This window comes from Neoarius graeffei, chromosome 14 (assembly GCF_027579695.1).
Source record: "Neoarius graeffei isolate fNeoGra1 chromosome 14, fNeoGra1.pri, whole genome shotgun sequence".
Lineage (NCBI taxonomy): Eukaryota > Metazoa > Chordata > Actinopteri > Siluriformes > Ariidae > Neoarius > Neoarius graeffei.
Window position 1 is genome coordinate 77941757 of NC_083582.1, and position 26799 is coordinate 77968555.

Consider the following 26799-nt stretch of genomic DNA (forward strand, 5'->3'; position numbering starts at 1 on the left):
TCAATGGCATTTTCGAATAAACTGCAGTGGCCTGTTACCTGTGGGATTATTCTGACCAGCAGGTGAAGCACTGAAATAAGACTCCATGACCTCCAGTTCTATTTCCCACAGTCAGTGGGATGGAACTCATCTCATGACAACAGGCACAATTATAAAGTCAAGCTGAGGCTTAATCAAGTATTATGACACATGCAACTTATTTTTCCTCAGGGGGCTTAGTTTATATGGCAGTTTAGAAAAGGTGTTTAACCATGCAAATATAGACAAACCTTTTTTCTGTTAACTTTAGTGCATAAACAAATGATGTTGCATGAAATATTGTGACATATTGTTGTGAAACTATGTTGACAGAAAAAAAAAACACCGCAGTTACCCATGAATGAAGTGTCGTGTGGCCTCATTTACTGTATGTCTTTCTGACAACAGACCGATACAGCACACCAGCAGGAGAAGCAGGGCGATGTGTTGACATGTTCCTGCCACTCAGTAGAAACGTGCACCACCTCCACTCTCCCCAACAGCTGCTTAATTATTTTTCTCTCATTGTGTCTTTTCATTATGATCTTTTTCCTCCCATGTATTTCTTTCTGTTCTGTTATTGTGTGCCTCAAGCACTGACCTGCAGGGCCCAAGGACTGTTTCTAAATAACGCCCCCAGATAAATAGATACAGCTCAAGCGCTGTGACTGTAGCTCAGGGCTGACACTCAGAAATGCCTCCTGAAAATTGATTGGCTGATGACAGCCATGTTTTTGTGTATATTAGTCATCACTAGAAATTCACTTAGAGATTAATACAATGAGGCAGGTCACCAAATGTGATTTTAATTCGACTTATACTCTCATTGGCCACTTTATTAGGAACACCCCTACATCCATCTGCTGTTCTGTTCTCTGCAGTTCTGTAATCAGCCGATCCCTCGCCAGCAGCACGATGCATCAAATCACACAGATACAAACCAAGAGCTTCAGTTAATATTCACAATGTTCAAACATCAGAATGGGAAACATTGTGATCTCAAACTGTGACTTTCTTTCACTGTGGTATGGGTGTTGGTTTGATCCAGATGGGCTGGTTTGAGTATTTCAGAAACTGCTGATCTCCTGGGGTTTTCACACACAACAATCTCTAGAGTTTACACAGAATGGTGCAGAAAACAAAAAACACTGAGTGAGTGAGCGACAGTTCTGTGGGTGGAAACAAACGCCTTGTTGATAAGAGAGGGTCAGAGGGAAATGGACAGATTGATTCAAGCTTTTTTTTCCAGGAAGGATATAGTAACTCATATAATCACTCTTTACAACCGTGGTAAGCAGAAAATCATCTCAGCATGCAACAGCAGAAGAACACATTGGGTTCCACTCCTGCAGCCAAGAACAGGGATCTTAGAATCAACAACAAGTTCCTATTAAAGTGGCTGGTGAGTGTATTTGCTAAGAAACAGCATTTTGAACTTAAGTTGGCCAGCTAGGAATGGCTTAATGGTTAGAGAAGCAGCTTTGGGACCTAAAGGCCAGTGATTCAATTCCCTGGACCAGCAGGAATAGCTGAAATGCCCTTGAACAAAGCACCGAACCCCCAACTGCTCCCCAGGCTGCTCTGGGTATGTTGTACATTGCTCTGGATAAGAGCGTCTGCTAAATGTCTGTAATGTAATGTAATGTTTAATGCAACAGACAAAGCATATAATAAGAGCCGTTAGAACCCAACTGTTGCAAATTGCATCCACGTTCACACCACTTCTTCTCAGTTGAATTGGTCATAAAGTATTCATCACAGTGAAGTTTCATATCACTTGACCTTTCCAACGATGCTCATTGCTTCAGTTACATCAAATTTCATCATAATTCCAAATCTGCATCCATCTCAACACACATTACACTTGGTTGAATTACTCATGAACTCATCAGTGTATAGATATCAAACACGCATGAATGAAAGAGTAGAACCAAAGCTTTGTAATGATGCTGGTCACACTTGAAAAGTATTTGTACATACTGAAGAAAATTTCCCTGAATATTGCCTATCAAGGGTGGCACGGTGGTGTAGTGGTTAGCGCTGTCGCCTCACAGCAAGAAGGTCCAGGTTTGAGCCCCGTGGCCAGCGAGGGCCTTTCTGTGCGGAGTTTGCATGTTGTCCGCGTGGGTTTCCTCCGGGTGCTCCGGTTTCCCCCACAGTCCAAAGACATGCAGGTTAGGTTAACTGGTGACTCTAATTTGACCGTAGGTGTGAGTGTGAATGGTTGTCTGTGTCTATGTGTCAGCCCTGTGATGACCTGGCGACTTGTCCAGGGTGTACCCCGCCTTTCACCCGTAGTCAGCTGGGATAGGCTCCAGCTTGCCTGCGACCCTGTAGAACAGGATAAAGCGGCTAGAGATAATGAGATGAGATGAGATTGCCTATCAATGTCTATTCTAGCCACATTCACTGGATATGAACAATCGCATGCTCTGATTGGCTACTCTACTACCAGGATATCAGCTCATATACTGTGAGTATAAAAAAACAAAATGGCGGAGCGTGTTGTTGAGCCAGCTGAGGACAAAATAAAAACTCTACTCGAAAACAAAACCCCCCAAAATACCAAAAAAAACCCCAACAAAATATGAAATAAAGGTATTTGATGGTAAGAATGTATTTTAATTTTCAAAAATTATTATTATTATTATTATTATTTCATTTTTCACAAATTGCTCCTGTCATTTCACTGATTTGTTTAGATTCTAAGTGGAAATTATTTTGTCAGACGTTTTGTATAAAGTTTTTATTTATCAAATTTATGAAAAATAAATATAAAAATGCTCTATTTCTCAAAATCCAGTGAATGTGAATAAAATAAAACAGTTATTCCTCTCAATCTCACCATACATTGATTATAGACAACTCGGTGCTACGTGCCTCGTCACCTGTCAGCTCCTTTATGACTCGATTTCATGGAATAACTTTTAATTGTTCCTTGAAATTACAACCCCGATTCCAAAAAAGTTGGGACAAAGTACAAATTGTAAATAAAATCGGAATGCAATAATTTACAAATCTCAAAAACTGATATTGTATTCACAATAGAACATAGACAACATATCAAATGTCGAAAGTGAGACATTTTGAAATTTCATGCCAAATATTGGCTCATTTGAAATTTCATGACAGCAACACATCTCAAAAAAGTTGGGACGGGGCAATAAGAAGCTGGAAAAGTTAAAGGTACAAAAAAGGAACAGCCGGAGGACCAAATTGCAACTCGTTAGGTCAATTGGCAATAGGTCATTAACATGACTGGGTATAAAAAGAGCATCTTGGAGTGGCAGCGGCTCTCAAAAATAAAGATGCGAAGAGGATCACCAATCCCCCTAATTCTGCACCAACAAATAGTGGAGCAATATCAGAAAGGAGTTCGACAGTGTAAAATTGCAAGAGTTTGAACATATCATCATCTACAGTGCATAATATCATCAAAAGATTCAGAGAATCTGGAAGAATCTCTGTGCGTAAGGCTCAAGGCCGGAAAACCATACTGGGTGCCCGTGACCTTCGGGCCCTAAGACGGCACTGCATCACATACAGGCATGCTTCTGTATTGGAAATCACAAAATGGGCTCAGGAATATTTCCAGAGAACATTATCTGTGAACACAATTCACCGTGCCATCCGCCGTTGCCAGCTAAAACTCTATAGTTCAAAGAAGAAGCCGTATCTAAACATGATCCAGAAGTGCAGACGTCTTCTCTGGGCCAAGGCTCATTTAAAATGGACTGTGGCAAAGTGGAAAACTGTTCTGTGGTCAGACGAATCAAAATTTGAAGTTCTTTATGGAAATCAGGGACGCCGTGTCATTCGGACTAAAGAGGAGAAGGACGACCCAAGTTGTTATCAGTGCTCAGTTCAGAAGCCTGCATCTCTGATGGTATGGGGTTGCATTAGTGCGTGTGGCATGGGCAGCTTACACATCTGGAAAGACACCATCAATGCTGAAAGGTATATCCAGGTTCTAGAGCAACATATGCTCCCATCCAGACGACGTCTCTTTCAGGGAAGACCTTGCATTTTCCAACATGACAATGCCAAACCACATACTGCATCAATTACAGCATCATGGCTGTGTAGAAGAAGGGTCCGGGTACTGAACTGGCCAGCCTGCAGTCCAGATCTTTCACCCATAGAAAACATTTGGCGCATCATAAAACGGAAGATACGACAAAAAAGACCTAAGACAGTTGAGCAACTAGAATCCTACATTAGACAAGAATGGGTTAACATTCCTATCCCTAAACTTGAGCAACTTGTCTCCTCAGTCCCCAGATGTTTACAGACTGTTGTAAAGAGAAAAGGGGATGTCTCACAATGGGAAACATGGCCTTGTCCCAACTTTTTTGAGATGTGTTGTTGTCATGAAATTTAAAATCACCTAATTTTTCTTTTTAAATGATATATTTTCTCAGTTTAAACATTTGATATGTCATCTATGTTCTATTCTGAATAAAATATGGAATTTTGAAACTTCCACATCATTGCATTCCGTTTTTATTTACAATTTGTACTTTGTCCCAACTTTTTTGGAATCGGGGTTGTATTATTTTTTTTGACTATCCTGCTATTGCAAAACACAATTTGTCTCTAGTCTTTTAGGCTATGAATCCTTACCATTTTTCTAAGTAGCTTGTATTTTATTGTTATACACAAACTGGGAAGAACACAATTGTATAGAATGTCTTTGTATTCTGTAGAGTTACAGTTTCCTTCACTAGAACTAAGAGACCGAAACCTGTTCCAGCATGACAATGCTGCTGTCCACAAAGCAAGCTCCATGAAGACATGATGCACCAAATTTGGAGTAGAAGAACTTGAATGTCCTGCACAGAGCCCTGACTGAACCCAACCCCATTGAACACCTTTGGGATGAACTGGAACACTGACTACACCCCAGACCCCCTCACCTAACATCACCTCAGTAATGCTCTTGTGGCAGACTAATGCTGTTTCCAGAAGAGTGGAGCTTGTTAGCTCATCCAGCCGATAGGTGAGGAGTTCATGCCATCATGTGTTGTCTGTTGTCCGTGGTCCGTCTGTTGTCATCCACATTTCATGGAAATCGCTTCTTCTCTCTCAATTCTTCACTGATTTTTATTCTTTTTAGCAGGAAGATAGGTCTGCCTGGGATGCATATAGTTTGAAGCCAATTTTGCACAATTATAATTAATTAGGAAGATATGGAGTAATTAATCCCTAATGAACAGTTTCCACACAAATCACTTCTTCTCCCTCAATTCTTCACCAATTTTGATTCTTTCTGGCATGAAGGTAGGGGTACCTAGGGTGGATATACAGTGGTGCTTGAAAGTTTGTGAACCCTTTAGAATTTTCTATATGTCTGCATAAATATGACCTAAAACATCATCAGATTTTCACACAAGTCCTAAAAGTAGATAAAGAGAACCCAGTTAAACAAATGAGACAAAAATATTATACTTGGTCATTTATTTATTGAGGAAAATGATCCAATAATACATATCTGTGAGTGGCAAAAGTATGTGAACCTCTAGGATTAGCAGTTAATTTGAAGGTGAAATTAGAGTCAGGTGTTTTCAGTCAATGGGATGACAATCAGGTGTGAGTGGGCACCCTGTTTTATTTAAAGAACAGGGATCTATCAAAGTCTGATCTTCACAACACATGTTTGTGGCAGTGTATCATGGCACAAACAAAGGAGATTTCTGAGGACCTCAGAAAAAGCGTTGATCTGCTCATCAGGCTGGAAAAGGTTACAAAACCATCTCTAAAGAGTTTGGACTCCACCAATCCACAGTCAGACAGATTGTGTAGAAATGGAGGAAATTCAAGATCATTGTTACCCTCCCCAGGAGTGGTCAACCAACAAAGATCACTCCAAGGGCAAGGCATGTAATAGTCGGTGAGGTCACAAAGGACCCCAGGGTAACTTCTAAGCAAATGAAGGCCTCTCTCACATTGGCTAATGTTAATGTTCATGAGTCCACCATCAGGAGAACACTGAACAACAATGATGTGCATGGCAGGGTAACAAAGAGAAAGCCACTGCTCTCCAAAAAGAGCATTGCTTCTTGTCTGCAGTTTGGTAAAGATCACGTGGACAAGCCAGAAGGCTATTGGAAAAATATTTTGTGGACGGATGAGACCAAAATAGCACTTTTTGGTTTAAATGAGAAGTGTTATGTTTGGAGAAAGGAAAACACTGCATTCCAGCATAAGAACCTTATCCCATCTGTGAAACATGGTGGTGGTAGTATCATGGTTTGGGACTGCTTTGCTGCATCTGGGCCAGGACAGCTTGCCATCATTGACGGAACAATGAATTCTGAATTATACCAGTGAATTCTAAAGGAAAATGTCAGGACATCTGTCCATGGATTGAATCTAAAGAGAAGGTGGGTCATGCAGTAAGTTGCATAGGGAGGTGTTGAGTCCCAGCTGGTCCAGTTTATGAATGAGCTGCTGAGGAATGATTGTGTTGAATGCTTAGCTAAAGTCTATGAACAGCTTTCTGACATATGAGTCTTTTGTCTCCAGGTGGGTGAGAGCTGAGTGGAGGGCAGTGGAGATGGCATCATCGGTCAAACGGTAGGACTGATATGCAAACTGGAAAGGGTCCCAGGCGGGGGGTAGGGCAGACTTGATATGCCACATGACTAGCCGCTCGAAGCACTTCATGAGGATGGGAGTGAGTGCGACAGGGCAGTAGTCATTGAAGCAGGAGAGAGATGGTTTCTTTGGGACCGGGATGATGGTGGTGGCTTTGAGGCATGTGGGGACAACAGCCTGGCTCAACGAGATGTTGAAGATGTCTGTAAAGACATCTGTGAGCTCCTCGGCACAGTCTCTCAGGACACGACCAGGAATGTTATCAGGACCTGGGGCTTTTCGTGCATTTGTCATCCTGAGAGCTCTCCTCACGCTGTCTGGGGACAGCGTCAACACCTGGTCGCCAGGAGGTGGTGGGGTCTTCTGTGCCGTGGTGCTGTTGTCTGCCTCAAAGCGAGTGAAGAAGTTGTTCAACTGATTCAGCAGAGATGTGGAGTTGTCACAGGTCTGTGGCAAGGGCTTGTAGTCTGTGATGGTCTGAATCCCCCTCCACAGGTTCCTGGAGTCTCTGCTGTCATTGAAATAGTCAGCAATGTACCTGGAATACTGTCTCTTGGCCACCCTGATGCCTCATGACAGGTTGGCCCTAGCTGTCCTCAGGCCCACCTTGTCCCCAGCTCTGAAGGTGGCATTCCGAGCCCACAGGAGCCTGTGGACTTCCCCTGTCAGCCATGGCTTCTGATTGGCCTGAATGGAGATGGTTCTGGTGACTGTAACGTCATCCATGCACTTCCTTCTATAAGCAGTGATGGTCTCCGTGTACTCCTGGAGATCTGTGATGTTGTTGTAGGTGGCCCCCTGTCTGAACATGCTCCAGTCAGTGGTGGAAAAACAGTCCTGGAGTGCCTCTGAGGACCCCTCTGGCCACACACGTATCTGCTTTGTAGCTAGTTTGGTGACTTTAACCAGCGGCCTGTATGCTGGCATTAGCATAACAGTGGAGTGATCTGAGGCCCCGAGGTGGGGGAGGGGTAGGGCTTTGTAGGCATCTTTATGCATGGTGTAAACATTGTCCAGAGTATTGTTTCCATGTGTCAGAAAGTTGATATGTCCATAGAGTTTTGGAAAGACGCTCTTGGGGTTAGCATGATTGAAATCCCCAGCCAGGATGAGAAAAGCATCTGGGTGGGCTGTCTGCTGCTCACTGATGTGATGATAGAGTTCATTCAGTGCTTCACTCCTGTTGTTATTGGAGCAGGGAGGGATGTATATTGCTACCAGCAATATGGCTGTAAATTCCCTCAGCAGGTAGAATGGCCAGCACTTTATAATTATAAACTCCACCAGTAGTGAGCAGTGTTTGCAGACCACAACAGCATCGCGGCACCAGGCATCACTGATGTAAACACAGAGTCCTCCACTGCGAGTCTAACCCCCTCTAGTAGCGCTCTGTCTGACTGGTAGCTTGTTAGCCGGGCTAGCTGAATGGCACAGTCCGGGACGCTGTCGTTAAGCTATGTTTCCACAAACATGAGGACACAACACTCACTCACAGACTTAGATGAAAGGAGCAGGAGGACATAATCCAGCTTGTTGTCCAGTGAGCGTACATTGGCCAGAATGATGGTAGGGATAGCCGACCGGTGAGGGCTAGCTGCTAGCCTAGCCCGGATACCTCCGCGCTTGCCCCTCTTCTGCTTCTGCATGTTCTGCCTGTGGCACTTCCACTGTGGGCTGGGTGCAGGAGTGGGGGTCGGTGATTGAGCAGGCCTCCCGAGCAAACCGTAGTCACATAGCACTTCCATGTCCATTGGATTTATATCTGTGAATATAGTTCTGCGGCTGTCGAGCAGAAACTCACGGGAGTATGTGCGCCTTAAGACTGTTGGACGCGGCAAAGACAAACAGATACACACTGTTTTAAAACACAAAAAACACAAAACAGAGAGGACAGAGAGGAGCCGCTGCGTGTGTACGCGCCACCATCACGCTTTAATAAATCCAAGGATGTGTGCTGAGCCCCCTCCTCTTCACTCTGCTGACCCATGACTGCACACCAACATCCAACTCTAATCTCTTCACTAAGTTTGCGGATGACATGACTGTGGTGGGTCTCATCAACAATGGCGATGAGACAATCCACAGGGATGTGATTTGGGGCTGGTGAAATTATCTGAAAATTTTAGCCAGGGGTCTGGGGTTTTCTGACTTAAAAACTGTACTAAAATGGCAAGCAAACACACAAGAAAAAACTTGTCATGATTAACAAATTCAAGCCAATTTAATGGTCAACATGTAACTCTGAGCCCCTATAGTAAATTCAATGATTCTTAACTGACAAAAACCCAAAACATGAAACCTAAAAATGTCATTCTAAATTAAATCATCTGCATTAGAATAAATAGAAAATTGTAGAAGGAAAAACAAAATTTATACTTTCAATTACTGTAGAAGTTGAACATACCTACATGTGCCTTTTCAAACAAACATGATGCAACATAAGAATTCATCCACCATTATTTATTAAACTCTATTGCTCCTGGTAGTCTCCCGGTTTGCTTCTTATGTATGGCAACTTCTAATATTTGATTAAGTTACTGCACACCCTGTTTAGACAGGGTAACAGGATTGACACAAAAAAATTAGTCATGCATAGACTACTTACCAAAACTGAAATTTTTAAGTAAATATTCTCAGATTCAGTTCATTCTGCCATCCATATAAAAGGTGAGAATATGTAGATCCTTGGCAACAAATAATTTCAATAATAGCTTTTGGGACCATTTATTTTTGTTATGTGATTAATCACGGTAACGGAACTGACACAAACCTCTGGGACAGGTACAAAAATTAACAAAACATCGAAAAAATATCTTTTCTTAATGGCATTTTCAATTTGTGACATATGTCCATTGTGGTTTCCACAGTCTTGTCGTTGAACATGAAAAAGTTTCAATTCCACCTTTGTCTAACATTAAGAATCATGTCTGAAAAAAAGTCTCTTTCAGTGGAACAGCCATTTTTGCTCATTTTCGACCCTAAAATTTGCTACAAAATGCACATTTATGAACCAAAGTAGTCAAATTTTGAAATACAAGGTAGAACTGATAATGTTTTATCATATGAGACCATAAAAAGGTTTTAGAAATCTCAAAATGTAAACAAAACATGTCCGGACAAAAAAAAAAAAACGTTTTCTGTGAAATTGACTCATATACAGAACTGTACAGTGTTCACTCACTTGAGGATTTTCATATGCAAGAATAAAAATCACTTTTTCACTAAACAACATTCACAAAAAATGTGTTTGCAATTAACTGGGATCCACTGTTTTTATCATTTCAACCGCGCATCAGACCCTCGGCCAACTGAAAATGTCTTTCATGCACTTTTCTCCCTCATGAGAATTTTGAAAAGTTGGCAAGTATGTATTATTTGCACTAACATTTTAATATTGAATAAACAAATCAAAATTGTGTATAATTACCTTACATCCACGCTGTGGGAAAAGTTTTGAGCGAAAATTAAAACTAACTTTGAGTGAAAAAGGTGAAATAATCTGTGATGAAGTTGGCAGAGACTCAGAGGTAAAGTGAGAGGAGGCGGGAGGGGGGAGGGGTCAAGCATCACTGCCGCCTCACAGACTCACTTTCCTGGGTTAAACTCCCACCGCTCCCCCTCTCTCTACACCACTCCCCCTCGCTCTACACCACTCCCCCTCTCTCTACACCGCTCCCCCTCGCTCTACACCACTCCCCCTCGCTCTACACCACTCCCCCTCTCTCTAGCTTTTGTTTTGTTTTCACGGAGTAACCATTTTGATTTGTAAACTAGAGCCGCGATTTAAACTGCTGTTTCTTCAGACGTAACTAAAACAAACTGAAATAAAAACCGCCCCTTCTTTTCTCCTCAGAAGGTTTAGCCTCCGATGCTAACCTTTTCACCACAGCTTTCATAGCGTGCGCATGCGCATCCAGGAAGCAACAGATGAAGCAAGGCCCCGTTGCCATGGCAACCTTCGTCACCCCGCGAAAACATACCCAACTGTCGCACGTGCAGTGACACCATCACCACTCACAGGTTTATTATGGGGAAAGAAATGAGCTGGGCTGTTTTTTTCTTCTTCCCCATGTTTATTTACTTTAAAAACACACACCAAACTGATGATCAGGTGCATCTTTATGCTCAATTATGGAGGCTGCCATCTTTCAACTCTTTGTTTGAAGCGAGCTTACGTACAGCTATCTAACAAGCGCGTTCATTGGTTGTTACAGAGCGATGGGCCAATCACATACCTCGTTTCATCTCAATGACGGAATTACTGAAAGTTGGAACGAATAGGATATGTGCTGATTTTTGAGCAAAAAATCGGAAAAATTTTTTTTTTCAAATTTTGAGGTGAAAAAAGCGGAATTCCGCGAATTCGCGGAAAAATCACATCCCTGAATCCATAGGAGTGAGGTGAGCCACTTGGCCTTGTGGTGCAAGGACAACAATCTCAGCCTGAATGTGGAAAAGACGAAGGAGATTGTTGTGGACTTCAGGAGAGCACAGACCCAGCATGCTCCACTATCTATCGACGGTGCTGCAGTGGAGAGGGTGAGCAGCACCAAGTTTCTGGGTGTGTACATCTCTGAAGACCTGTCCTGGAGCAACAACACTGCATCACTGGCCAAAAAAGCCCAACAGCATCTGTACTTCCTCCGCAAACTGAGGAAAGCAAGAGTCCCGGCCCCCATCACGCACACATTCTACAGAGGCACCATCGAGAACATCTTGACCAGCTGCATCACCGTGTGGTACGGCACCTGCACCGTGTCCTGCTGCAAGACTCTACAGCGCATCGTGAGAGCAGCTGAGAGGATCATTGGTGTCTCTCTCCCTTCTCTTATGGATATTTATAACTCCCGCCTCACCCGCAAAGCCATCAGGATTGCAGGTGACCCCACCCACCCATCTCACAGCCTCTTCAGCCTGCTGCCATCGGGGAGGAGACTGCGGAGTCTCCGGGCCAAAACCAGCAGGCTCAAGGACAGTTTCTTTCACCAGGCGGTCAGGAGGCTCAACTCCCTCCCTGTTCTGCCCCTCCTCCCCCTCTGCCCCCTGCCACAGATTCTGCCCGCACACCCCCCCGCCCCCCCTTCAGCATCTGGCATGTCACCCTCACGGTTTCCCCCCCAACACACACACACACACACACACACACACACACAAACACATATCTCATCGTTCATTAACACACTGAACTCAGGGACTGCACATTTCACTTTACCTCGCTCATTTGCACTATTCTGCACTACCTCATCTTAACAGCTATTAGTTTATTGTTTATACTGCTTATTTCATGTTTACCTCAAGTGTCCTTGACTGTTTATTTGCACCAATTTATATGTGTGTGTGTGTGTGTGTATATATATATATATATATATATATATATATATATATATATATATATACACAGACAGTTAGGTCCATATATATTTGGACACTGACACAAATTTTGGTTTTTTACCTGTTTACTGAAACATATTCAAGTTATAGTTATATAATGGACATGGACATAAAGTCCAGACTTTCAGCTTTCATTTGAGGGTATCCACATTAAAATCGGATGAAGGGTTTAGGAGTTTCAGCTCCTTAACATGTGCCACCCTGTTTTTAAAGGGACCAAAAGTAATTGGACAATTGACTCAAAGGCTATTTCATGGGCAGGTGTGGGCAATTCCTTCGTTATGTCATTCTCAATTAAGCAGATAAAAGGCCTGGAGTTGATTTGAGGTGTGGTGCTTGCATTTGGAAGATTTTGCTGTGAAGAAAACATGCGGTCAAAGGAGCTCTCCATGCAGGTGAAACAAGCCATCCTTAAGCTGCGAAAACAGAAAAAACCCATCTGAGAAATTGCTACAATATTAGGAGCGGCAAAATCTACAGTTTGGTACATCCTGAGAAAGAAAGAAAGCACTGGTGAACTCATCAATGCAAAAAGACCTGGACGCCCACAGAAGACAACAGTGGTGGACGATTGCAGAATAATTTCCATGGTGAAGAGAAACCCCTTCACAACAGCCAACCAAGTGAACAACACTCTCCAGGAGGTAGGCGTATCAATATCCAAATCTACCATAAAGAGAAGACTGCATGAAAGTAAATACAGAGGGTTCACTGCACAGTGCAAGCCACTCATAAGCCTCAAGAATAAAAAGGCTAGATTGGACTTTGCTAAAAAACATCTAAAGCCAGCACAGTTCTGGAAGAACATTCTTTGGACAGATGAAACTAAGATCAACCTCTACCAGAATGATGGAAAGAAAAAAGTATGGCAAAGGCGTGGTACAGCTCATGATCCAAAGCATACCACATCATCTGTAAAACACGGTGGAGGCAGTGTGATGGCTTGGGCATGCATGGCTGCCAGTGGCACTGGGTCACTAGTGTTTATTGATGTGACACAGGACAGAAGCAGCCGGATGAATTCTGAGGTATTCAGAGACATACTGTGTGCTCAAATCCAGCCAAATGCAGCCAAACTGATTGGTCGGCGTTTTATAATACAGATGGACAATGACTCAAAACATAAAGCCAAAGCAACCCAGGAGTTTATTAAAGCAAAGAAGTGGAATATTCTTGAATGGCCAAGTCAGTCACCTGATCTCAACCCAATTGAGCATGCATTTCATTTGTTAAAGACTAAACTTCAGACAGAAAGGCCCACAAACAAACAGCAACTGAAAACCGCTGCAGTAAAGGCCTGGCAGAGCATTAAAAAGGAGGAAACACAGCGTCTGGTGATGTCCATGAGTTCAAGACTTCAGGCAGTCATTGCCAACAAAGGGTTTTCAACCAAGTATTAGAAATGAACATTTTATTTGCAATTATTTAATTTGTCCAATTACTTTTGAGCCCCTGAAAAGAAGGGATTGTGTTTAAAAAATGCTTTAGTTCCTCACATTTTTATGCAGTCATTTTGTTCAACCCACTGAATTAAAGCTGAAAGTCTGAACTTCAACTGCATCTGAATTGTTTTGTTCAAAATTCATTGTGGTAATGTAGAGAACCAAAATTAGAAAAATGTTGTCTCTGTCCAAATATTTATGGACCTAACTGTATGAGTGTTTAGTCAATGTCTAGTTCTTATCTAGAGTGTTTATACTGTTTATATTGTTTACTTCAATTATTCTTTTTTTATTTTATTTTATTTATTGCATTGCCTGTTTGCACTGTGGGTCAGAGAGGACTGAAATTTCATCTGTGCTGTATGTCGAGCATGTATAGCATATTTGACAATAAAGTTGACTTGACTTGACAACGAGCCTAAGCACACAAGTCGTTCTACCAAAGAATGGTTAAAGAAGAATGAAGTTAATGTTTTGGAATGGCCAAGTCAAAGTCCTGACCTTAATCCAATCGAAATGTTGTGGAAGGACCTGAAGCGAGCAGTTCATGTGAGGAAACCCACCAACATCCCAGAGTTGAAGCTGTTCTGTACGGAGGAACGGGCTAAAATTCCTCCAAGCCGGTGTGCAGGACTGATCAACAGTTACCGCAAACATTTAGTTGCAGTTATTGCTGCACAAGGGGGTCACACCAGATACTGAAAGCAAAGGGTCACATACTTTTGTCACTCACAGATATGTAATATTGGATCATTTTCCTTAATAAATAAATGACCAGGGCGGCACGGTGGTGTAGTGGTTAGCGCTGTCGCCTCACAGCAAGAAGGTCCTGGGTTCGAGCCCCGGGGCCGGCGAGGGCCTTTCTGTGTGGAGTTTGCATGTTCTCCCCGTGTCTGTGTGGGTTTCCTCCGGGTGCTCCGGTTTCCCCCACAGTCCAAAGACATGCAGGTTAGGTTAACTGGTGACTCTAAATTGAGCGTAGGTGTGAATGTGAGTGTGAATGGTTGTCTGTGTCTATGTGTCAGCCCTGTGATGACCTGGCGACTTGTCCAGGGTGTACCCCGCCTTTCGCCCGTAGTCAGCTGGGATAGGCTCCAGCTTGCCTGCGACCCTGTAGAAGGATAAAGCGGCTAGAGATAATGAGATGAGATGAAATAAATGACCAAGTATAATATTTTTGTCTCATTTGTTTAACTGGGTTCTCTTTATCTACTTTTAGGACTTGTGTGAAAATCTGATGACGTTTTAGGTCATATTTATGCAGAAATATAGAAAATTCTAACGGGTTCACAAACTTTCAAGCACCACTGTAACTTCTACCCAGATTTGCTTCATTACAATTATTAATGAAGTTATGGACTAATTAAGCCTTAATGAACAGTTCAACAAAAATCGCTTCTTCTCGGTCAATTCCTTGCCATTTTGGATTCTTTCTGGTAAATAGGTCAATATTCTTAGGGTGGATATCGCTTCTATATATAGCTTGTATATAGTGTATATACTATTATGCTTACAACATTTATTCCGCAAGGTGGCCCACTTTAGATTATTCCTTCTGGACTAGACGGGGCCAGAGTGAGCTACGCCCTCACTGATGGTTTCATTATCACTATACAAGGGGGACAATCTCTATATTAATGCCAGTTGTTCTGGAATGGGCACATACCATATGGGTGTCATGATTAAGTGTCATACTTTTGGCCAGATAGTGTATATTTTGAAAATGCTTGGATTAGGATGTGACAATCCAGATCCCTATGTTCTATGTGGTTCATCCATTGAGAAGCAGCTTTGGGACCAAAAGTTGCCGATTTGATTCCCTGGACCAGCAGGAGTGGCTGAAGTGACCTTGAGCAAGGCACCTAACCCCCAAACTGCTCTGGGTGTGTTGTACCGTATGTTGCTTTGGATGAGTGTCTGCTAAATGACTGTCATGTTTTTTTTGTTTTATTTACTCATGTTTTTTTTTTCTAGACTCAAGACCTATTCCCAATATGCTCAAACTGAATGTTGCTTCATATTTTTAGCTCTGATTACTGTTTGCCTTGTATCTGATTATATACTATCATGATTTATTGTATAATCTCATGTAATTCAGAACAGAATGAGTTCCCTTTTGAGTTCCCTTTTGAGTCTGTCTCCTTTGTTCAGATATCAGAACTTGAAATGATCCATTGCTTTTCCTAGAAACCAGATTTCACTCCCACAGCACAGTTTTTGGCTGTTTTGGGAATTTTAATAACTTTCCAATTCAATAAAGTCTCAGCTTCCATACTGTTTTAATGTTACTGTGAAACTCAGTCAGCAAATCAAGGTTGAAAAGATCTAATGATGCTTTTTGATGTTGCAATTTCCTCTTTTCTTATAAAGGTTTGCAAATTAAAAAAAAAGAATTAACAGAGTTAACTGGCTAATATGTATTATCTCTCCTAATATTTCAGTCTATTTCAGTCTATCACCTTCAAGATGAAGATGTCACTGCCACTGTGGAAATCAATCTTTGTTCTCATTTATTCAGACATTATTATTATTATTATTATTATTATTTATTTTTATATTTTTATTGGAACCATTAGGACTCACAGAGCTCATAGCCTATGGTTCATGGGGTTTTCAGGCACAAACAGATTAATATTGTACATTTGACTCTCACTGAGTATAAAGAGTGGGATTTGAACTTGGTATCAAAGAGATTCTGGGAAAAGAGTCTTGTGAAGTTGAACAACAAGCACTCTTTTCAACAGTTTGGACATAAATGGAAGATTAGAAATTGGTCAGTTATTCGAAATCTCCTTAGGCAAGGCAAGGCAAGTTGATTTATATAGCGCATTTCATACACAGTGGCAGTTCAATGTGCTTTACAGAGGTAAAGGCAAAACAGTAACCAATAAAAAATAAAATTACATAAAATAAAGGGGGAAGAAGAGAGAAAAATAAAAATAATATGAGAATTAAGCAATAGTAGAAATAAAGTAATAAAATGCAGTAAAAGTTCAGTAAAAACAGAATAAAATGGAATAAAAGTTAAGTAAAATTTAAAACATGCAAAGACTGTAAAAGTTAAGTAAAGTTTAAAACATGCAAAGATGATGATGATGATGATATTTATCAGTTAGCAGAAAGCATCTGAGACCAGCTTGGTCTTTAATCTAGATTTGAAGCTGCCAACAGCAGGAGCATTTTTGATGTCCTCTGGGAGTTGGTTCCATAGCTGCACTGTATAGTAGCTAAAAGCTGCTTCACCACACTTTGTTTTAACAACAGGTTTTACCAGTAAATTTTGCTGCTGCGATCTGGTAGATCTGATTGGGTTAGGCCGCTGCAACATATCAGAGAGGTAATTGGGCCCTGTACCATTTAGAGATTTGTACACCAGCAGCAATGCTTTAAAGTCAATTCTGTAGCTTACTGGAAGCCAGTGAAGGGACCTTAGAATTGGAGTAATGTGCTCTGTTCTTTTTGTTCGTGTGAGAGCCTTAGCCGCTAGAGATGAAGGCATGTATAAGTTTTTTCCAGATCATTTTTTGACATAAATCCTCTTAGTTTGGAAATGTTTTTTAGGTGATAAAATGCCAATTTAGTGATTGCTTTCATATGACTGTCAAAGTTTAGCTCGCTGTCAATGAAAACACCAAGATTTTTAACCATATCTTTTGTTTTAATCCCCTTTGTGTCAAGAATAGTGGCAATCCTGAGTCTTTCATCTTTTTTCCCCAAATAGAATTACTTCTGTTTTATCTGTGTTCAGCTGAAGAAAATTTTGTGACATCCAGTTGTTGATTTGGTCAATACACTGGTAGAGACATTCAAGGGGGGCATAGTCATTAGGTGATAGAGCAAAGTAAATTTGGGTGTCATCTGCATAGCAGTGATACAAAAATGAGTTGTTCTTGATAATTTCTCCAAGTGGGACCATATAAAGGTTGAATAGTAATGGTCCAAGGATTTATCCCTGGGGGACACCACAGGTCAAGGACATTGATGTTGAGGTACAATTTCCCATGGTAACAAAGAAGCTTCTATCTTTTAAGTACGGTATGATTTTAACCAATTGATAACTTTACCAGTCAACCCAACCCAGTGTTCAAGTCGATATAGCAGTATGTTGTGATCAACAGTATCAAAAGCTGCGCTGAGGTCCAGTAACACCAGGACCGATGTTTTGCCTGCATCAGTATTAAGACGTATGTCATTTACTGTATAACTTTAATCAGCGCTGTTTCAGTGCTGTGATTGGCATGAAATCCTGACTGAAAGTTATCAATGCAGCTGTTTGATATCAAGAAGGCAGTTAATTGATTGAAGACAATTTTTTCAAGGATTTTCCCGATGAATGGTAGATTTGATATTGGCCTGTAGTTGTTCAATACTGAAGCATCCAGATTATTCTTTTTAAGTAGGGGTTTTACAATGGCTTTTTTCAGGGACACAGGAAAAATGCCAGTCTCTAGGGATGTATTTATGATCTGAAGCACATCTGTAATTATGAGGTGAAGAACAGACATAAAAAAGTTGGTGGGCAGAATGTCCAATTCAGATGTTGAGAAACTGAGATTCTGTACAGTTTTTTCAAGAGTCTCATAATCAATTAAACAAAAGTCTGACATTGTGTTGAAATTGTCTGTCTGTGTCACTGGTGATTGCAGCTTTTCAGTTATTTGCAACTGAGATATATTATGAGCAATATTCCTTAGGGTGGCGGCACGGTGGTGTAGTGGTTAGCGCTGTCGCCTCACAGCAAGAAGGTCCTGGGTTCGAGCCCCGGGGCCGGCGAGGGCCTTTCTGTGCGGCGTTTGCATGTTCTCCCCGTGTCCGCGTGGGTTTCCTCCGGGTGCTCCGGTTTCCCCCACAGTCCAAAGACATGTAGGTTAGGTTAACTGGTGACTCTAAATTGACCGTAGGTGTGAATGTGAGTGTGAATGGTTGTCTGTGTCTATGTGTCAGCCCTGTGATGACCTGGCGACTTGTCCAGGGTGTACCCCGCCTTTCGCCCGTAGTCAGCTGGGATAGGCTCCAGCTTGCCTGCGACCCTGTAGAAGGATAAAGCGGCTAGAGATAATGAATGAATGAATGAATTCCTTAGGGTTGGTGCACACTTGTAATTTTGAAAATTGGGGTGACAGAAGCAGTTTTGAGATTCAAAGAGGAGGGGAAAAATGGTTTCAAGGGAACTGTTAATAATGTGAGAGATAACAGAAGGGAAAGCTTTAAGAATGGAGGTTGGCATAAGAATTAACTTGGAGGGGTTTGAATTTGCTCAGGATCTGGAAGGGCAAAGCAGGTTCGGCTGGAGATGTGATGATGTGCTTCTGGGTGTTGGATGAAAGGACAGGAGGGTAATACTGACAGACAGCACCAATTTTATCCTTGACAAAACTTATGAAAGCCTCATGTTGGATTGGATCAGAGAGGTATAGGTAGGTGAAGTTTATTTATGGTGGCAAACAGCGTACCGCTTCCCCTACTGATGGAGGGATAATAGGAAGCATGAGCAGCGTTGAGAGCATCCATGTACATGTTTACAGTGTGGTAAGGATGTGGTTTAGTTATTTCATGACTAAATTTTAATGGAGCTGTGTTGGACATGAATTAACATCTCTTCATTATAGCCTTCAGCTTCCTTGGCTGGTATCACATGAAGCCAGCCAACCACATCTCTTCAAACTGCTGCTCATGCTCTATCACTGAGAGGCATAACATACCGGTACTCAGAGGAAAGTACTATCCACCCCCTTCTGCATACATGATCTTACAGATGTCCACTATTGGCTAGTGTTGCTGGGGATAGAGAGTATCCCCCTCCCACCCAGACAGCACAGCCAATTTTTGCTCTATTGACTCCCTATAGTTGATGGTGCTGCCATGGTTGGGATTAAGGCAGGTCAAGACCGGGACCAGACCAGTGTGTATGAAAAGGGTGGGGGAGGGGTGACTGTCAATAACAGGAAGAAAAAAAATCAATTTAGCAATGAGTTACTGTGATGGATGAACATTTCTAATTTTCATTTTTACATGAGTGTATTCTTATCTTCTATTTTCACGATTGTACATTTTATTTTGGCATAATATTGTTTATGTGTAATGTTAAGAACATTAGAATAGAAAAAAAAGTGAAGTTACAATGTCAGTTTCATTCTCTCCTGCTTTGCCTGTGCAGAGTATGGGCCAGGACAGAGTTTAGAATTTAGAAGGAAGTAGTTCGCCAATAGGCCAAGAGTTCAGCCAAAGGTTAATTGAGTGTAATCAGAACTACTTGAGAATGCAGCGTCGTGATTGGCCTATCCTTGATTACCTGCAAATGCACGTGAACTGAATCATGGGAGGATTCCAGGAGGAACGTTTTCTTGCTCACTCGCTGTCTTCGGATATTTTTGGATGCATTGGAACACGTTACCACTTTGGATTGCTACAATTTGCTAGATTAAAGTGTTGCTAATAACGGACACCAGTCAAGTGTTTGACATGGTTACATGTGTGGAATGTTCACACGTTCTAAACCATTGGTTTCAAATTGAGGAGCTGGAGAAAGCGCAGCATGCACAAAAGAGGGATAGAGGTTACAACATATGAAGAAATACATACGTAATTGATCAAACATATTCCCTTTTTGCAGAACAGTACACACAGCTTTCTACCTAACACATAACAATCCATGGGATTTCCATAGGTATTTTGATGCTAGGTAGAAAACTTTTTCTATGATTTATTAGCAGTCACATCACACATTTCACTACCAATTGTCCTAGCACAAGAAGGCATGTGGCAAAATCTTGAATTTTCATTTGTGATTGTAAATGCACCAGAATTAGTCACTGACCAGTTTTCATCTAGTCCCTGGTAAGTTAATACATAAAATGTAATAACAAAGTCACAAACTCAAGGTCCATGGGCTATCAAAAGTCAAATAATGACAATAGTCCAATTGTGATGAGGGTGGGCAAAGTTGGGGGGCCCAAAATTCTAATCTTTCATGGGGCCCAACATTTCTGGTGGTGCCCCTGTAAATACTTCCAACACTTTGAAAAGGTTGCAGAGAGTCTGAAGTAACCTAAAGAATATTGGCCTTTGATGCTTCAAAGCGTAATCAAAGGAAAAGCACAACAAGCTTATTCAGCTTTGTCTGTTGATGATGCCTCGATGTATCCATCCATTATCTGTAGCTGCTTATCCTGTTGCCTCGAAGTATGATGTGGTTAAACAAGCCATTTTGACAACTTATGAATTAGTTCCAGAGGCTTACAGACAGAAATTTAGGGGTCTCAGGAAGATACTGTCCTACAAGTTCACAGGCAAGCTGGACCCTATCCCAGCTAACTATGGGCGAGAGGCGGGGTACATCCTGGACAAGTCTCCAGGTCATTGCAGGGCTTACACATGGACAGAGACAACCATTCACACTCACATTCATACCTATGGTCAATTTAGAGCCACCAATTAGCCTAACCTACATGCCTTTGGACTGTGGGGGAAACCGGAGCACCCGGAGGAAACCCACGCAGACACGGGGAGAACATGCAAACTCCACACAGAAAGGCCCTTGTCAGCCGCTGGGCTCGAACCCAGGACCTTCTTGCTGTGAGGCGACAGTGCTAACCACTACACCACCATGCTGCCCCTGTACCAACACTTACGTCATGAAATTATTAGTTTTATTGACTATCACACTCTTGCAAACCAGAATTACTCTCTAGTCTTTTAGGCATTGAATCCTTACAGTTTTACCAAGCATTTGGTATTTTATGTTTCTCCATGTCCCCAGGACCACTCCACACCACCGAGATCGTCTTACTCTTCTGCTGCCTGCTGACCCTGTCCTGCCATGCTACCTACCTCTGCCAGCTTCTTAGCCCTGCCTCGCTGCACCATCGACCGACCTCACTGCTGGCTCAGTGGCTAAACTCTGCACTCCTACCACCTGGTTCTGTTCCCATTCAAGGCAAACTTTCCCATAGTCTGCTTTCATTACCCTCTCTTCCCTGCCTACCAAACATCAATAAGTCTGCCACAAGAGCATTAGTGAGATCAGACACTGGGGTGCAGTTGAAGTTCCAGTTCATCCCAAAGGTGTTCAGTGGGATTTAGGTTTCTAAAGTGTAGGACTCTCAAGTTCTTCCACTCCAACCTTAACAAACCCTGACTTCATGGAGCTTGCTTTGTGCACAGAGACATTGTCACACTGGAAAGGTTTGGGTCTCTTCATTCCAGAAAAGATTTATTGAAATGCTACAGCATAGACATCTATACAATTGTGTGTTTCCAAATTTGTGACACAAGTTTACGGAAGGGCGGCACGGTGGTGTAGTGGTTAGCGCTGTCGCCTCACAGCAAGAAGGTCCTGGGTTCGAGCCCCGGGGCCGGCGAGGGCCTTTCTGTGTGGAGTTTGCATGTTCTCCCCGTGTCCGCGTGGGTTTCCTCCGGGTGCTCCGGTTTCCCCCACAGTCCAAAGACATGCAGGTTAGGTTAACTGGTGACTCTAAATTGACCGTAGGTGTGAATGTGAGTGTGAATGGTTGTCTGTGTCTATGTGTCAGCCCTGTGATGACCTGGCGACTTGTCCAGGGTGTACCCCGCCTTTCGCCCGTAGTCAGCTGGGATAGGCTCCAGCTTGCCTGCGACCCTGTAGAAGGATAAAGCGGCTAGAGATAATGAGATGAGATGAGATGAAGTTTACGGAAGGACCACATATGGGTTTAATGTAATCCACGGGCGATTGCTCTAAGACAATGAGGGAGGCTCAGCCTCCTCTAAAAATGACGAACATCATGTAGGATGAATTGCGCTAGGCTTATGTTATAGCCGACCTCATAACATTGCTATTTCAGATCCAGAATCATAGAAATATATGTGCTCAACCCAACTACAGTGCGAAATCATTCCGTTATAACTTTCCCCAGTTCGCCTAATGTGTGCGTGAGTTTTTCCCCCTCGTGACAGCGCGATGCAGCCCAGCCTCAGTGGACTTCAATGGCATTTTGGGAGCAATGCGCTTTTCAATCTCAAAATGCAAGAAGATTATTGGACAAATACTGCGAAAATGCCCGCCTACGGACTCCCAGCCTCACAGTGGGAGGGACATGGCAGTTTCTGTGAGGAGACTGGTGATTGGTGAAAGCGGCCAGATATTTTCTTTGACAGCTCGTTTCAAATATAGACAGGCAGCGGTGAATTTCAGTTCAGTCCCATGAGGATTCGCAAGTGCTGTTGTGTATTGTAAGAGATCAGCTTATATTTCGATTTCATTCATTACATACGGTTTCTACCAGCTTTTTTAGTTTGTATATATTTTCATTGTAAATAAAGTGTAAATATAGTGTTGTTAAGTTTGCTATCTTAGTTCCAGAAATTTCATTTATTTGAGTGACTGAACTTGAACTTGAGGGGGCTAGTCAGCTAGCAAGAAAACTGCGCATGGATGCTAAGCAGTGCTGATTTAATTTTGGTGAAGCCATTTGCCAGTCTTCCTTTCGAGGAAAAAATTAAAGAGCAGGGTAGACCAACGCCTCAAATTGACTTGGTGAAAAAGGTAGGGAATAATACTCGTTCCTTTCAGCTCTCCTGGTACGAGAAAGTGAATTGGCTAACAGCAAGTGACCCACATCAACAACAGTAAATAGGCTACTTTAGTAATATGTCATGGATGGACCAAAAATATAGAATCTATTTAAAATGTTTATGCTGAGTATATTATATTGGAATATATATTTTTCTGGATATGAATTAAACACAGCTACAATTTGGAAAACATTTTTAAACAAAAACACAGCCGAGAACATTTCACACTACAGACCTGGATTAAAAGTGAAGGGTTATCAAAATTGTCAATAAAACATTTCTCAGTCAAAATAAGTAAAATATAGGGAAAGTGTCATTGAATGAAATGTGTGGCACCCAGCTCTATGTTTGGCTCCCCAAGGTCAGTGCTTGTGCCTATTCCAGAACACTCTGCTGTTACTGCTGAGGTTCCTGACAAAGAGCTGCTTTCAATAATGATCAATTTTTAAACAACATGCCACAATTTTAAAATATAAAATGTTAAAATATACCCCTTCCCCCCCAACACCACCATCATGTATATTGGACAGTAGGCTAATGGGCCAAAAGAACCTGTTATTTCACAGTTTGTGATGCTGCCAACAATCAGCCAGATCAGAGGCAAGAGTATGGGCAAAATTGATGTTTTTTCTTTTAAAATCTGGAAATATCGTAACTGACCAGCCTCCCCTGTTTGAAAGACTACCAACCGTCACTGATGTAATCTGATGGCACTTTTCATGTTTTTATCTTGTGTTCTTTTGTTTGTTTGTTGAACACAATGCATGTGGACACAAAGACAAGCATGCAAGTGGTGAAGACACACAGTGAAGTATAATAAATAAATCTAACTATTTAAAAACGGAGGGTTCGTTCAGGACATCACATCTCACACAAATGAAGCAGTGATACAATTCTATCTGGCCAATCAATAATCTGCAGTATTTTCACATCACCTTTTGGTGTCACCTCAGCTCACTTGGAACCACTATTGAGGTGATACTCAAAAGTATCAGCAAAGTACAGGTACTACTGTCCACAACTCTGGCTTGATGGAAAACCAAAAAAGATGAGTAGAATCAAGTCGAGCTGAACTGGAACCATGCAGTGGAAAAGGGCCTTAATGCTCTTTCCAGAAGTGTAGAGCTTATTAGCTCACATGGCCATATGCTGATGAGCTATTGCCGTCACACGGCGTCTGTCGTCTGTCTGTCCATCCACAATTCACAAAAATCGCTACTCCTCTCTGAGTTTTCACTGGATTTTGATTCTGATTGTTTTGTTTGGAAGATCTGATCAGTCTGCACAAAAGTTACTGCCTGGTTTAGTGATTTCTCATTAACAAGTTGCTAATTAGGCTGATTAATGAGCTTTCAGGAAAATTGCTACTCCTCACTGAGTTTTCACTGGATTTTGATTGTTTTGCTTGGAAGACCAAATTGTTCCAATTGTTCTCATGAAGAACAACTTGGCTAATTATAAACAAGGCTGATTCTTCATGGTACAGCTGTGTGAGCTACTGCATGACTGATGCTCTGGTTATTATAACCATGAAAGGGGACTGTAACAGTTCACTAAGGGTGGGTGGAGCACAGAGGACGGCAGGACAGAGATCAGGTTTGCAAAAAGGCTTTATTGTCACACTTTTCAGTGAACCAATCGGTATTGCTTAGACACACACACACAGCCAGCGTCTAGTCCGGAGCTGCCCCTCTGCTCACGCTCTCCCTCCTTAAGTAGGGTGCGGTCACTGGGAAGACACACAAACACAGGTTAATTGCCGTCAGGTGTAGTGATTCTGCCACTTACCTTCCCTGACTCCGCCCTCCTGTCACAGACCGGCACATGACCACACCCCCACTGCCACATATCCCCACCGCCCGACTCAGGCTGGGCGGCCATCCGGCCTGCAGCCGACTCCCCCCCCCCGACGGGAGAGGAAGTCCGCCATGACCATCTGCGCCCCGGCCTGTGGACCACCTTAAAATTGAAGGGTTGGAGTGCCAGATACCAACGGGTGATCCGCGCGTTGGCATCCTTCATGCGGTGGAGCTACTGGAGGGGCGCATGGTCTGAACAGAGGGTGAAAGGGTGCCCTAGCAGGTAGTAGCGGAGGGCGAGGACCACCCACTTGATTGCCAGACACTCTCGATAGTGCTGTAGCGCCCCTCACGCACTGACAGCTTCCTGCTAATGTACAGGACGGGGCGGTCCTCCACCTCCTGGGACAAAACCGCCCCCAGCCCTCTGTCCGACGCATCGGTCTGCAACATAAAAGGGAGAGAAAAGTCAGGGGAGTGTAATAGTGGCCCCCCACACAGTGCAGCCTTTACCTCAGAGAAAGCCCGCTGGCATTGCTACGTCCACTGGACCAGATCTGGTGCCCCCTTTTTAGTGAGATCAGTCAGCGGGCTGGTGATGTCCGAATAATTAGGTATAAACCTACGATAGTAGCCAGCCAGCCCCAGGAACTGTCTCACCCCCTTTTTGGTCTTGGGCCTCGGGCAGGCCGCAATTGCTGCTGTCTTGTTAATTTGGGGACGCTCCTGCCTGTTGCCCAAGTGGAAGCCCAGATATCGTACTTCCACCCGCCCAATCGCACACTTCTTTGGGTTGGCTGTGAGACCCGCTCGCCTCAGTGACTTAAGGACGGCCCTCAGGTGTTGTAAGTGACGCTGCCAGTCATTACTGTAAATGATGATATCGTCGAGGTATGCGGCCGCATAGGTGGCGTGGGGGCGGAGGACCCTGTCCATCAGCCGCTGAAACATAGCAGGCACCCCAAAGAGCCCAAACGGAAGTGTGACGAATTGGTGCAAGCCGAACGGTGTGGAAAAGGCCGTTTTTTCCCGGGATAATGGAGTCAAGGGGATCTGCCAATAACCCTTTGTTAAATCCAGCGTCAAGTAAAAACGAGCCATGCCTAGCCGATCGAGCAACTCATCAATATGAGGCATTGGGTACGCATCAAATTTAGACACTGCGTTGACTTTTCTGTAGTCCACACAGAACCGGACTGACCTGTCGGCCTTGGGTACCAAGACCACCGGGCTGCTTCAGTCACTGTGGGACTCCTCGACGGTGCCCATTTCGAGCATGGCCTGGAGTTCTTCCCGAACCACCTTTTTCTTGTGCTCGGGTAACCTGTAAGGGCGGCTATGCACTACCACCCCCGGGGGCGTCTCAATGTGGTGCTCTATGAGGTTGGTGCGGCCGGGCAGGGGCGAGAACACGTCCGAAAACTCGGTCTGCAACTGGGCAACCTCCGCGAGTTGGGTTGGGGAGAGGTGGTCTCCACAGGGGACCGGAGAGGTATGCGATGCCAATGTTCCCTTTTGCACCTCTGGCCCCAGCTCCGCCTTCTCCGGAACTACCAACACCAACGCCACGGGGACCTCCTCGTTCCAGAGTTTGAGTAGGTTGAGGTGGTAAATCTGTAGCACCCCGCCCCTATCCGTTCGCCTCACCTCATAGTCAATGTTCCCGACTCGCCGTGTGACCTCAAAGGGTCCTTGCCACTTGGCGACTAATTTGGAGCTCGATGTGGGCAACAGTACGAGTACTTTCTCTCCCGGTGCGAACTCCCTAAGGTGTGTACCCTTGTCGTACAGGTGGGCTTGTCGTTCTTGGGCCTGCCGCAAATTCTCCTGAGTTAGGTGCGTGAGCGTGTGGAGTTTTGCATGCAGGTTAATAACATATTGGATTTCGTTTTTACTTGGTGAAGGTCCCTCCTCCCAATTTTCCCGCAGCATGTCTAGAATGCCGTGCGGCTTACGTCCGTATAACAATTCGAACAGGGAGAACCCCGTGGAGGCTTGGG